A 12726-nucleotide genomic window follows, 5' to 3' on the forward strand; every position below is an offset into this window, starting at 1 on the left:
GTTTTTCAGACGCTATTTCGCGAATTAAATCGAATGATTATCTCGTCCGGGCGCGGACGTGCTCGTCAAATAGGTTTTGTTTATTGTCGACATTATCTAGCAAATAATTGCGTTTGGTAAAAGCGCTTTGATGTATGTAGAGCCATTGTATTGTACTCTGACACGTGCGGTTACGGGCTTATGGGGGGTGGACGCCCACCAATGTTTCTTTGTTTGCCTTCAAAGCGCGGATAATAGGGAAACAGATGTTGCGCTAAGCCAAACGCGGTAATTATAAGAGTCGGAAGTCGGGGTTTTTTAGTCCAACTACCGACTATCCCTCCCTTGGAACTTTAATTAGCGTTGTACGACGATAATGAGGGTTCTCGATATTTCGACTTCGTCAAACGATGGCGCCACGGGGCATCAAGTCCCTTTTAACGCTGCTAATACTAAAGCGGGTAAAAAAAACTTAAAATCGGATTCTGGGTCCCTATAGCGAACGCGAAAATGGGTAATTAGGTATCTCGATCAAATTTGGAACAAGTGGAAGCGGGAAATATCTCAGGTCGACGTGAAAAGTCATTTCAATTTTGAACTGCGTCTATCGGATACGCGTAAGTGAGACGTCCTCGTTAAAAATTAAGCGAAATATGTAAATAAGGGGGCGGTGAATCAAAAGGATAATATGCTGTTGCGACGACTTGTCTCGTTTCTGTTCCGTTATGTTTGAGGGTAAATTTTTAAGGTCACCGATAAAATTATATTAATTTTATTTTTTATTGAATGCCGATTTCCCGCGGCCTTTGCGGCGCTACGTGTAAAGGCTAGTTCCCACTTAGCGGAAATTGCAGTTTTCGCGAAGCGAATTGACGCGTGCGAGTGAAATTTTGTGAATCTCAAAGCTACGACGAAAATTAAATTCGTCGCGAAAGTCTCGAAAATTCGTCAAGTGGGAACTCGGCTTAAAGGAAGGATTTTTAATTATAATTTACGCGTCTGCGTGAGTTCGTGTACGACGAAACGGCAGTTGAATCATGGTTGACTACTCCTATCTCGTTAAACTCCAGCCGCTACTAGCGAGCTATAAAAATGCCGCGCGACGTCACGTGCAACGTCAAACGCTACAGGAACTCCTCTTAAGTGGCGCCATCTTTAGCCGATTTTGTCACAATAATCTGGGATAGGTATCGAATTAAGACCAGAAATAATCTGAGACAACTAGAAATTAAATCGTACGATTGAATTAAATATTGAAATTACTTAATTTAAAAATATTGGTTTAAATTATATAACATATTTCATTGATTTTATGCAAATGTACGAAATATTCCAATAGGCCTCTCCATAAAATATTTCTACGTGCTTTCAATGTTTTCTATAAGTCACACACCTACAATTTCGCTAAGACTAAACAATAAGTGGGCTGTCCTGTTTGCATTTTCCGGTAAGATTTCCCCAAGTTACACGGAGCTTGGGTTAGGCTTAGTGACTTCGGAGTTCAAACTGATTTTGATTTATTTTCGATACTAATTAAATGAATTATTATTGCAATACTCATATCAATTATTTGAAAGAATTGTTAATACTTAGATATTTATTAGCTAGTATTTTATGATAAACAACAATCTTTACCTGATACGCTACTGTGGCTGTCAATGAAATGTTAAGCCTTAGTTCACGAGGCTATAAACTCTAAAACCTTATCAAAACCGTACAAAATTTTTCGTTATTTTAAATATTTAAATCCTCTTCTCTTATGACTAGTTAAGTAAACGAAATACTTTTACACTTTAAACATTTTATATAACCGTGACGTCAAGGTTCGTAAATATGCTCTCTTTCTCGTCGTCCGTACCTCAAAGACAACACTGCTTATAAGACATTGTGAAAACCGACAGCGTGATATTCTTCAATCTAAACTATTGTTGTATTATCTAATATTTTTGATATTTAGTTTTCTCATTAGCCCATTACAAGTTTTAATTAGGGACGCATCGATATGGGGTTCAATTCAATTCAATTCAATTCAATTTATTGAGTAATAAAATAATTTGGGTTATATTACAGAATATACAACGTTAAACGTCAAAATATAAATTCCGGGCCCCCAAGAGAGCCTTTATTACTGTAGATAGCTATATTCTTTCTGAGATAAACCAGGGTGAAGTATACCTGGATTGTTCAAACCCGGGCCCCGGCATCCCCCCTCTCTTGTCGGGCCTGCATGGTAGTGCATATGATAAAATCTTTCTAAAAGACGGTTCAGTGCACTGTCATACCATTTTATTCAAATTTTTCATGAATAAAGGTGTGCAAGAACACATCCGAATATTTTTCTTTTCATTTTACGTGATACATACTTCTATCACAAATCGAATATCGTTGTTTTTTATTTGTTTACACTCGTCACCCCCCGTCTAAAAAAAGATATGATCTAGCTTCTGAAGTCTGGCGTACGTCGCGCGGCCAATTAAATCAAATATTATCATTAGTTGGTTGATCGATAATTTCCTTATTTTTAAATGATTTTCTTAAAATATTTTTCTAATACCAGTATAGACTTCGTTTAAGCTGATATTGGCCGATACCAATATTAGAAAAATAAGCCGATATATCGGTGCATCCCTAGCTATAATTAAATTTATTTAAGATCAATTTCGTTTTACGTTGCCGATACCGCAAAAAAATTATTTTTTTACATTATCTACGGACACAGAACGAAATACTTTGAAAAATAAGTCTTACCTTCAAGAGTGTGAACTCTACGTGAATGCTGACGCTCCGCGCCTTCACCTGGCCAGAGAGCCTTTTAAATGTTAGCTAAGTTTTTAGGAAAACTTAGTACTAAAATCCATATTTATTTCAATATTTTAGCATAATTAAGCTGTTTTCAATTTTGCCAAGGTTTATGGCAAGTTTGAAAAAAGTGATGGTCACAATCCTTCCTAATGATCGTGCTGCTACACGTTTTCTTTATTCCGCTGTACGTGTCAGAAAACGCTAGACTAAATTCTCTTATAAACCGTCAAGTCAGTAGCAAAAAATATCCTAGTACCGTGAAAGCGTAGAATATCGTATCTAATATATCAGAATACAATGACAACTATTTCCGAAAAAAAGTTTGTAAGCAACACTTTGAATTATACAAAGTCACGGACTGTATCTACTATGTAGTTATTAAAGCGGAGTGAGCGAAAGCGAGCGTATCTTTCTTGGTTGTCTACTAGCTTTCAATATTCCGAACAGTTATGATACACACGACCTTAACATATTACTCGTTTTAAATATAATAGCGTAAATAACTATTCAATATTAAATCAAAGTATTTTAGACTCCATTCGAAGGCCTTATTTCTCAACAACTAATTTACCATTTTGCATGAGCGTCCGTGCATAGGTAGAATTCAATGTCAGAAGTTTCGTGATAAAGCTTGAAATTTAATGTATGAGATTTTACATGAATTATTTAGGGTCACAAGTCACGCATTCTTAAGTTAATGGGGAAAATCTCAAAATATTCCAAAGAAATTAAGCACATAATTAGGACTGATAGATTACCAAGTCTTGGCTAAGCTTGAATTCACGACTTTGACCTGTTTCATGAAATATTTAAGATTTTAAACATTTTTGACTATGAAACAAATCGTAATTAAATCTAATCAAATATCGTCCACAGTTAGAGCAACTTAAGGTTGTGGCAAAGTCATTTTTTTAAACATTTACGTGGTCTGGGATATTTCTGATGAAAGGTTATTCAATATATTATAGAAAATATTCTAATATAAACACTTATATTTTTGCATTCTGATTTCTGTGAGCTAGCGAGCTCCGCTTCAGTTTAGGAAACAGGGTTTCAAGTTAGTATATCTTCGCTTTGTCACTCGTTTAAGGACTCTCTTTACGGGGAAATGGTGTCTAAGACTACTGCTGAGCCAATTAAACAATTTTCTCTCCTCGAGAAAGGCGGATCTATAATTATCGTACATTAGACTTTAACTTAGTAAGGGAAATTTCTAAGGTAAAAATGCTTCATTTTGATAGAGTCACCGAAAGATTAACCTCGTACGAGAAAACGTGATGGGGAACTCGTTCTCCACATTTGTCATTGATGAGAAAATTCTTACGAAAAAATTTAATTAGGTCACGATAATTACCTATGCATAAAATGTCACGCAAATCGGTGTAGTAGATTGGCGATAAAATAGCTTTAATAACGCCAACATGGTGTAAAAATTTCAATCGCTTCCATCATTAAAATTCCAACGTATTTGAGTTTTTAAAGAATAATAAAACCTGACAATTTCAAAATGTGTTGTTATATAGTAACGATGATTGGTCTAAATAAATCCTTAAACATAAGGACTTATAACGAAAGTAAAGTTATAAAATTTCAAAAACATTATTGGCCAATTTTCATTTTCAGGCGAAGGTTTTGATGCATATGCTTATTGTCAAATGGTTTTATTTCAATGTTGATTGTTATCTACATCATTCCAAGTTATACTAAAAATTATAATACATTTCAAATACGCGTTTTAAATTAATTAATGACCTTTTGTCTTTAGTCTAACAATTGAGCGCCGCACTAAATATATTTATAGAAGAAACAAGCAGTATTTCGGATAAAACCAATAATCTTGAAGCAAAACCTAAGATATCGGCTTACCAGTGTTTCTGAAATACAATATTTGTCAAACATTATCTCGGGCCACAGATAAAATTTTAAAAGTTGAACATCCCCACAATCTAGTAATTAGTTTGTTTTTTTAAACAACTTTTTCACACGTCAATTCCTATTGATTTAACAAACACTGCTTCCTCAAGAAAAGTGGCAGCGCCAGGGTTACTACTGGGAAGACTTACTCTTCATTTTATTTGGAGTTCCCATATCGATTATAGTTAAGGGGCCACAAGCCTGGCCACTTAGTTTCTTGTAAAAGTTTAAAATACTTGGAAAATGTATGTTTTACCCAAAAAGATGCCTTAAAAACAGTTTTATTTCTTAATAAACAGGTTTTTTTTTTCACATGGACAGGAACACAAACCATGCTTTTCGGGTTGGATAAAAAAACGGCTTCAAATTAAAGGCTTCAAAAGTCGCTTGATGACTTAGGCCTAAGGTGGTGCCTTGGGTATTAGCCTAGCTGATTATTATTAAAATCGACTATGAGCGTCTTTGCCTTTAATGATTTAATGACAGTCGTTCCTAGGGTATTTAAACATACAGTTTTTAATGCGTGTTTTCACTTCCAATTAACGATCACGTTTATGCCATGTCCCAGATAATGTTTAAAAAAAATTAGGCGTTACTTAGCGCGCACCAAGTTTGATCAGTCCATGGGCTGACAACCTTAATGAGTTTGTAAACATACGGCACTTTAGTACGACATGTCGCGGTTGAACAGTAAGGGGAGGATTAACACCTTCGGTATCACTAAGACCAAGATGATTTAGCGCCGTTCGAACATAAAATTACGGTTTGTAGCCCTCTTAAGATTACCTTTTGCAATTCCCCTTGTCAATAAATAACCTTACATTAAACCAACTAGTCCGTTTAATGGTTCCAATAGCTATTTCCGTTTCGATGTCAATTTGAATAGCTATATACAATCAGCGCCATTTTAATTTAAAGGCCGACTACATAGTTATTCGGCTTACTCTGTCTTTGCCAACTACCAGTGAGAGACAGAGTAAACCGAATAAATATGTAGTCGGCCTTTAATAGGATTACACTCACAAGGAGACAACCCGAGGTGTTACACACCGATTTCGATCAAACTCGGGGGATTAGTAGACTTTCATGTAACTTGAAAAATCCTAAAGGGAATTTATTCAATGGGCAACGGTTTTGCCATGGCAACGAAAAATGTTTTGACAACATGAAATATAATTTTTACCATTGAAAATAACATGGGATTTTGACCGATTCCAAGGGTGTGAAGAATTTTGAAAAATTGAAAAAAATTTAAAATACCAAAATTATAAAAAATTGATAAAAAATCAAAATTGATCTCATTTTGATCAATTTGAACCAAATGGGTGAAAATGAACCGATATGGCTTAAATTGGAAAAAATGTGAGAAAAAAATGCAAACATTGAAAAAAATATTTCAAAATTGATTAAAATAATTTTTTTCTTCAAAATTGAAAAAAATATATAAAATTGAAAAAATATTGATCAAAATTAGTAGTTTCGATCAAAATTAATAGGAATTGATGGAAATTTATAGGTTGTGTAAAATTGGATTAATGTATAGATATATTGCGATTTTTTGAAAAACAAAGTATTTATTTTGGTCAATTTGATCAAACTTGACCAAAATTTGTAAAAATTATATAAAATTAACTAAATTCGACCAGCTATCTCAAAATTATTTAAATTTTTTTTCAAAATTGAAAAATGTTAATAACCCTGAACAAATTATCAAAATCAATAGTTTCGATCCAAAACGATCAAAATTGATAGGAATTGATGGAAATTTATTTATATAGATAAATAGCTTTTTTTTTAAATTATTTTGTTAATTTGGAAAATAATAGATCAAAATTAGCAAAATCTTTAAATTATTATTATTATTGATAAATTTCCATCCATTCCTATCAATTTTGATCGTTTTGGATCGAAACTATTGATTTTGATAAATTTTTCTCAGTGTTATTAACATTTTGAAAAAAAAATATTTGTAACAATTTCGAGATAGTTGGTCGAATTTAGTTTATTTTTATATACTTTTTACAAAACTTTAAAATTGGGCTAATTTAGATCTATTATTTTCCCATTTTGGTCAAGTTTGATCAAATTGACCAAAATAAATACTTTGATTTTCAAAAAATCGCAATTTAACTATACATTAATCCAATTTTACACAACTTATAAATTTCCGTCAATTCCTGTGAATTTTGATCGAAACTACTGTTTTTGATCAATATTTTTTCCATTTTATATTTTATTTTTAATTTTGAAAAAAAAAATATTTTAATCAATTTTGAAACATTTTTTTCAATGTTTGCATTTTTTTTCTCACATTTTTTCCAATTTAAGCCATATCGGTTCATTTTCACCCATTTGGTTCAAATTGATCAAAATGTGATCAACTTTGATTTTTTTCGTCAATTTTTATCAATTTTTTACAAAATTTTTTTGGTATTTTAAATTTTTTTCAATGTTTTAAAATTCTTCTTGACCCTTGGAATTGGTCAAAATCCCATGTTATATTCAATGGAAAAAATTCCATTTCATGTTGTCAAAAACATTTTTCGTTGCCATGGCAAAACCGTTGCCTATTGAATAAATTCCCTTTAGGATTTATCAAGTTACATGAAGGTCTACCAATCCCCCGAGTTTGAACGAAATCGGTGTGTAACACCTCGGGTCGTCTCCTTTGTCAGCGGAAGACGTAAAAACCAACTTGAATAGGTTAATACCGAGTTTATTGACGCGCGAGCTGTTTTGATAAACTTTATCACGCGGTTGCCAAGTCGGCATGGTTACAGGCGGGACTCGGAGGATGCTGTTTAATGTTCGTCAAATTTTCAAAAGAGGGCGCTGCGTTCAATGTGAGGTGAAGAATCAAAAATTTTAAATTTCAGATTTTTGTTGAATTTGGCGGCAGGTCGTGAAACTAATACAAATCCAAAATTAGAATTGTAAATAGAAATTAGCCTAATCGCTCAACAACGTAAAGTATCAAATGTCTCCGGTATGTATTCAATTTACGGTACGGGGGTATATAAATCTAGATAACGAATGTATATAATATTGATGGGGTATTGTTTCTAAGATCACAATCTTCAATCACTACTACAGTCACTTACTACTCACACTTTAGTCAATGCCGCCAAGAGCGGTCCCTGGCCCCGATAAAATATAAGTTCCGGGCCCCAAGAGAGCCGTTACTACCGGAGATACCTTCACCTTTTCGGAGGGAAACCCTGGTTATATATGGAATGTTCCATAAAAATTAGAAATTTTTCCAAAATAACGTTTTTCAGTTATTTATGATTTTTTCGTTTTTTAGTGGACACGCTGTGTACCTCGTTTGTTCAAATTCGCCGCATAGGCCCCGCTAATTTCTACCGGCCATTTTGTCGAGACACAAAGTCATAAGCTAACTTGTGGACCTCACATCTCTCTGCATCGCAATAACATAAAACTAAAATATGAAATATAAATTAGCCTACGAAACACAGCGAAATTTTTTGTTACCCACGCAGGGGAGGGACGTTTCGGGTTACCCGGTGTCTCCCGCTTATCAAACAAAATCATATCATTGATTTTCTTCTTCTTCTGGGATTCGAAAATCATTTTCCCTACGTGAAATTGGACTTCTGGCTGGTTCACCTGACACATTTTTTAACTTTTTCATCTTGGAGTAATAAAAACAACTTCTTATCTTCTTCTTCGGCCACGTTTTTCTCGAATGAACTTGCGAGGGTTTTCATCCAGCCCACTAGGATTAACTTCTCTAATATATTCAGCGACAATTTTCATCAATTTAATTAATTTTCTTTCCTTTATTTCGACTTGGGCTTATATTGTTCTTGCAATTTAACTAGGTTCCAGGTTCGTAATTTTATTCCCTATATTCAAATTGAGATGTTATGTAATTGTATGAGAACTGGAACTGGTCATTAGATTTAGAGAAAACAAATATTAAATAATTAACACATTTTGGTGTAACTTATAATTACCAAAATAACCATTACTGGTTCTTCGTCATCAATGTCAATAAAATATCAATAATTTTCAGCTTAGTCATATCAACAACATCATCTTCAAGAACATTAAATTAAGTTAAAAAATACTTATAAACTAGTAATTAGAAAATATAATTGATTGATATAATCGATACCACGTGAACCTTTAATAGAATTTTCGGTATTTTTGTAAAATTTTAGTATCCGTTTTGCTGCTTTACATCCCAAAATTATTATGTAAAAAACCTGTCAAAACAACCCATTCCAGCTAAGTTACGTTTTCCTTATTATGCATTAATTTCACTTGCATGATATTAAAAATTCTATAATTAGCTTATATTTCAGTCGTCGTAAATATAAAAATTTATAACACCCAACATTTAGAACTGTATATTTCATTGAAATTAATACCAGTTTCATTCGAATGTATTTTTTATGATTCATTGATTTTAGAGATTCACATTTTGGAAGGTATATGATTACCATTTACTAAAGACCGTCCATACTTACTATGTATCTTTACTGGAAGTTGGCTGGATAAATGGCACGTGTGCTACGCAAGCAATCTGAGAAAATTTAATAACAACATTTCGTCTCTTGCATGTCAACTGTTTATTTTCAACAAAGCAGATGCTATATTTTTATTTTGTCTAAAATCTTGAGAAGCTATTACTAACGCAAGCGGACCTCAAATATCTCGTAGTTTGAAAAACGAAATTCAACCTTCGGTAGTACAAGGAAGCTAATTAGTTTCGTATGTAAGCAAAATTTCATTACCTTTCGCCGGCTAATCTTTGAAAAACACCGCCTTAACGTAATTTTACCTCAGGTCACATTTCGAAAATTAAAATTCGGTTTTCGTTAGGTGTCAGAGGTACTTCTGCATTTATGCAACGTTTCATAGCATTTCGTCGGATAGTCTTTGAGAAACTGCTCAGTGCACTGTCATACCATTTCATTCTAATTCTTCATGAATAAAAGTTTGCAAGAGCATATCCGAAAATGTTTCTTTTCATTTTACGTGATACATATTTTCTATCACATATCGAATATCGTTGTTCATTATTGGTTAACCCCCTGTCTAAAAAAAGGTATGATCTAGCTTCGTAAGTCTGGCGTACGTGGCGCGGCCAATCAAATAAAATATTATCATTAGTTAGTTAATCGAGAATTTTCTTATTTTAAAATGTTTTTCTAAAAATATTTTTCTAATACCGTTTTCGGCAAATATTTACTTCGCTTAAGCCGATATTGGCCGATACCGATATAAGACAAGTTGGCAAGCCAAAATATACCTCTCCTCGGAAGAGTTTCTTATTTTCAGTGAAGCGTAACATGTATCCGTGGTTCTGTTGTAGAACGCTCATCTGTCGTGCAGGAGGGCTCTTGTTCGAATCTTGTCCGATACTAACGCAAATTGAAAAAAGCTTATACTACACCCAATGGCCCTAATTCTAAGAAACTGCGTACGCAACGATTACGCTTTGCCCCGAAAATGTGTACGCGTTCGCAGCCCAGACAGACCCACAGACACACACCCCACCCACAGACACGATGATTGTAAAACACCGCTTCGAGGGTACCATAGGCATTCCTAGTTTGGAATACCCGCGGTATATTCTGGGCCGTGATACGGTGTTTATTGTCAAGTTCGCGGCCAACGGAACCCGCGTTGATCCGCAAAGGTTTCATTTTACACTGAAACTATACTCAACCTCACAAATTCAAGAAAGTTGCTATTCTTTGCTATTGTTTTATTATTTGAATTGAAGTTTCCTTTTTTTGGGCATGGAAAATACGATTTTGGGAGAACGAATTTAAAGCGTTTAATTTCCTCAGTCGCGTTTTTTTCGGCGTTGAGTGACTGCAATGACACGTTTTCGGTCCCACTTGTCGTCAGTCTTTTTGTTTGATTTTCGAAATTGGAAATTATTCGAGCGAAGATTTTTTTATTTTGTTGGCAGGGTAGGTGGGCTGCGAAAGAGACGCGGATCGTGTCGGTGAGGAACTCACTTCCGTAAAGCCATCTGGATCCGAAGAATGGCGACGAGTCGAGACGCGACCTAATCCTCCTAAATGGAAAGATATAGCGACGGAGGATCCGGCAACTCGAACGTGTTTACGAATTGCGTCTTCCCTCCTGAGAAGAATTTTGAATTATGTACGAATCCGGCTGTTTTATATACGCTTATATTGTCCCCAAGTACAATCTCGAGCTCTGCTACATCTTTTTACGGGATGTTTTCTCCATTTTTCCCGCTCAATTATTAAAATTTTTATCAAAAAATAAACTCACCGAAATGTATAGTTATTGGAATATCCGAAATACACGCTGCTCTATAATACAGAGCAATTGGTCCTTAAGTAACGTAACTACACTCTTAAAAACGTTGGGTTAAATGATTTTGGTTATTTCATTTTTAACTACTTTTTCAAATAACCCAAATGTAGTTGAAAATCTTGAAACGCAAAATTTGGGTTAAACAAAATTAGGTTGTTTTTAAGATAATTTAATAACAACCCAATTAATTGTTAAATTATAACCCAAAATTTTTTTCTACATATTTTGGGCTAATGTTCAATCCATATTTGGGTAACTTATAAATTAACCCAAAATATCGTTATGAAAATAACCCGTTTTGGGTGAAAACTAAAACAACCAAATATTTTGTTTGGTTAAATACTGACCCACAATGGGTAAAAAAAACAACCCAATTTGGGTCAAAAACAACCCAATATTTTTAAGAGTACCAATATTTTTAAGAGTGTACTCATAAATACCCGGCTAGCGGTTATTGGCTTTAAAGTCATCAGTTGACTTAGGCCTATGATGGTGCCATGGGTATTAGCTTAGCTGATTATTATTTATTTGCTTATACATTAATCAAAAGATATTATAATACTTTGGACGCTGTAGAAAGTATTTTTTTTTGTTAAGCGACGTTGTGGACCGTGAGAACGAAGCGATCGATGTCGCAACTAGCTTGAAAATCACTTGATGACTGTTTGTAATCTATTCAAAGCGAATTTTGGGCAGTGCGTCATAGTCTATTAGCTTCGAGTGGTCGAGATTTCCAAAGCTTACGTACTAAATAATTACCGTATATTTGCAACGGGACATACGGCGGCGTCGCTTTAAAGTCCTATTGAGGTCCCCACTCTCCCCAATTTATTGCATTCGATGTCTCATGACCGAGGTTTAGTATTACATTTTATTTCGTAATTTAAGAATAAAGATCTTTCTATTTGATTTAATGAAAATATCAAAACGTACACACCTACTTGCACTACATTATGTTTATCAACAGAGATTGTATTTGACAGTCTAGCCAGTGATTTTCTTCACCAGGCTGTTAACCAGAGAAATCGCTGGGCCCTGGAGTGATAAAATTAAAATATTTCGCCCTGCGTTACAGGGTCATTTTGGTGTAATACGGAAAAGGATGAAAGGGGTTTTCGTTGAAGCAGCCACTTGTTTTAAACAACCATGATGACGTTAATGACGCCATAACTGCCGTAATATTTACCCAATTTGGTAAATATTTTCTGGGTTAGCAGGCGAGACCGCTTGTTTTTGGTAGAAATCCGAGGCCATTTTGGAAAATGGCCGATACCAGGGAAACGAAATTGTCGGCAAAATTTCCACGTTTTGTGTCAAAATAAACTCCATATTGATTGTGTTTCTTTAATGGTTTAAATTGTAATCAGCTGATAATTATACCCAAGGCACCACCTTAGGCTCAAGTCATAGCGACTTTTAAAGCCATTAATTCAGGTGGCCGGGTTACAATGCGTAGGGGGGTGGGAGGCTTTAAACGAGAGCCAATTTCAAGGCAGAAATTTTAATCAAACTCTTTGTTTTCAAGTAATTTACCTTTCTTGTCGCCATAGCAATACTTCGATCAAGCAATTTTTTTTTCTAATTAACCTCATTATTTAAAAAAAAACTTCTAAGAGTATGTAAAATCTTCCTTGAAAAAAATCATGTTTGAAACACTTGTTTCAAACTTGCCAACCCTGACACTAACTATTACCGTTAATCTAAGGA

Source organism: Leiobunum rupestre, chromosome 4, assembly GCF_980474605.1.
Source record: "Leiobunum rupestre chromosome 4, qqLeiRupe1.1.hap1, whole genome shotgun sequence".
Classification (NCBI taxonomy): domain Eukaryota; kingdom Metazoa; phylum Arthropoda; class Arachnida; order Opiliones; family Sclerosomatidae; genus Leiobunum; species Leiobunum rupestre.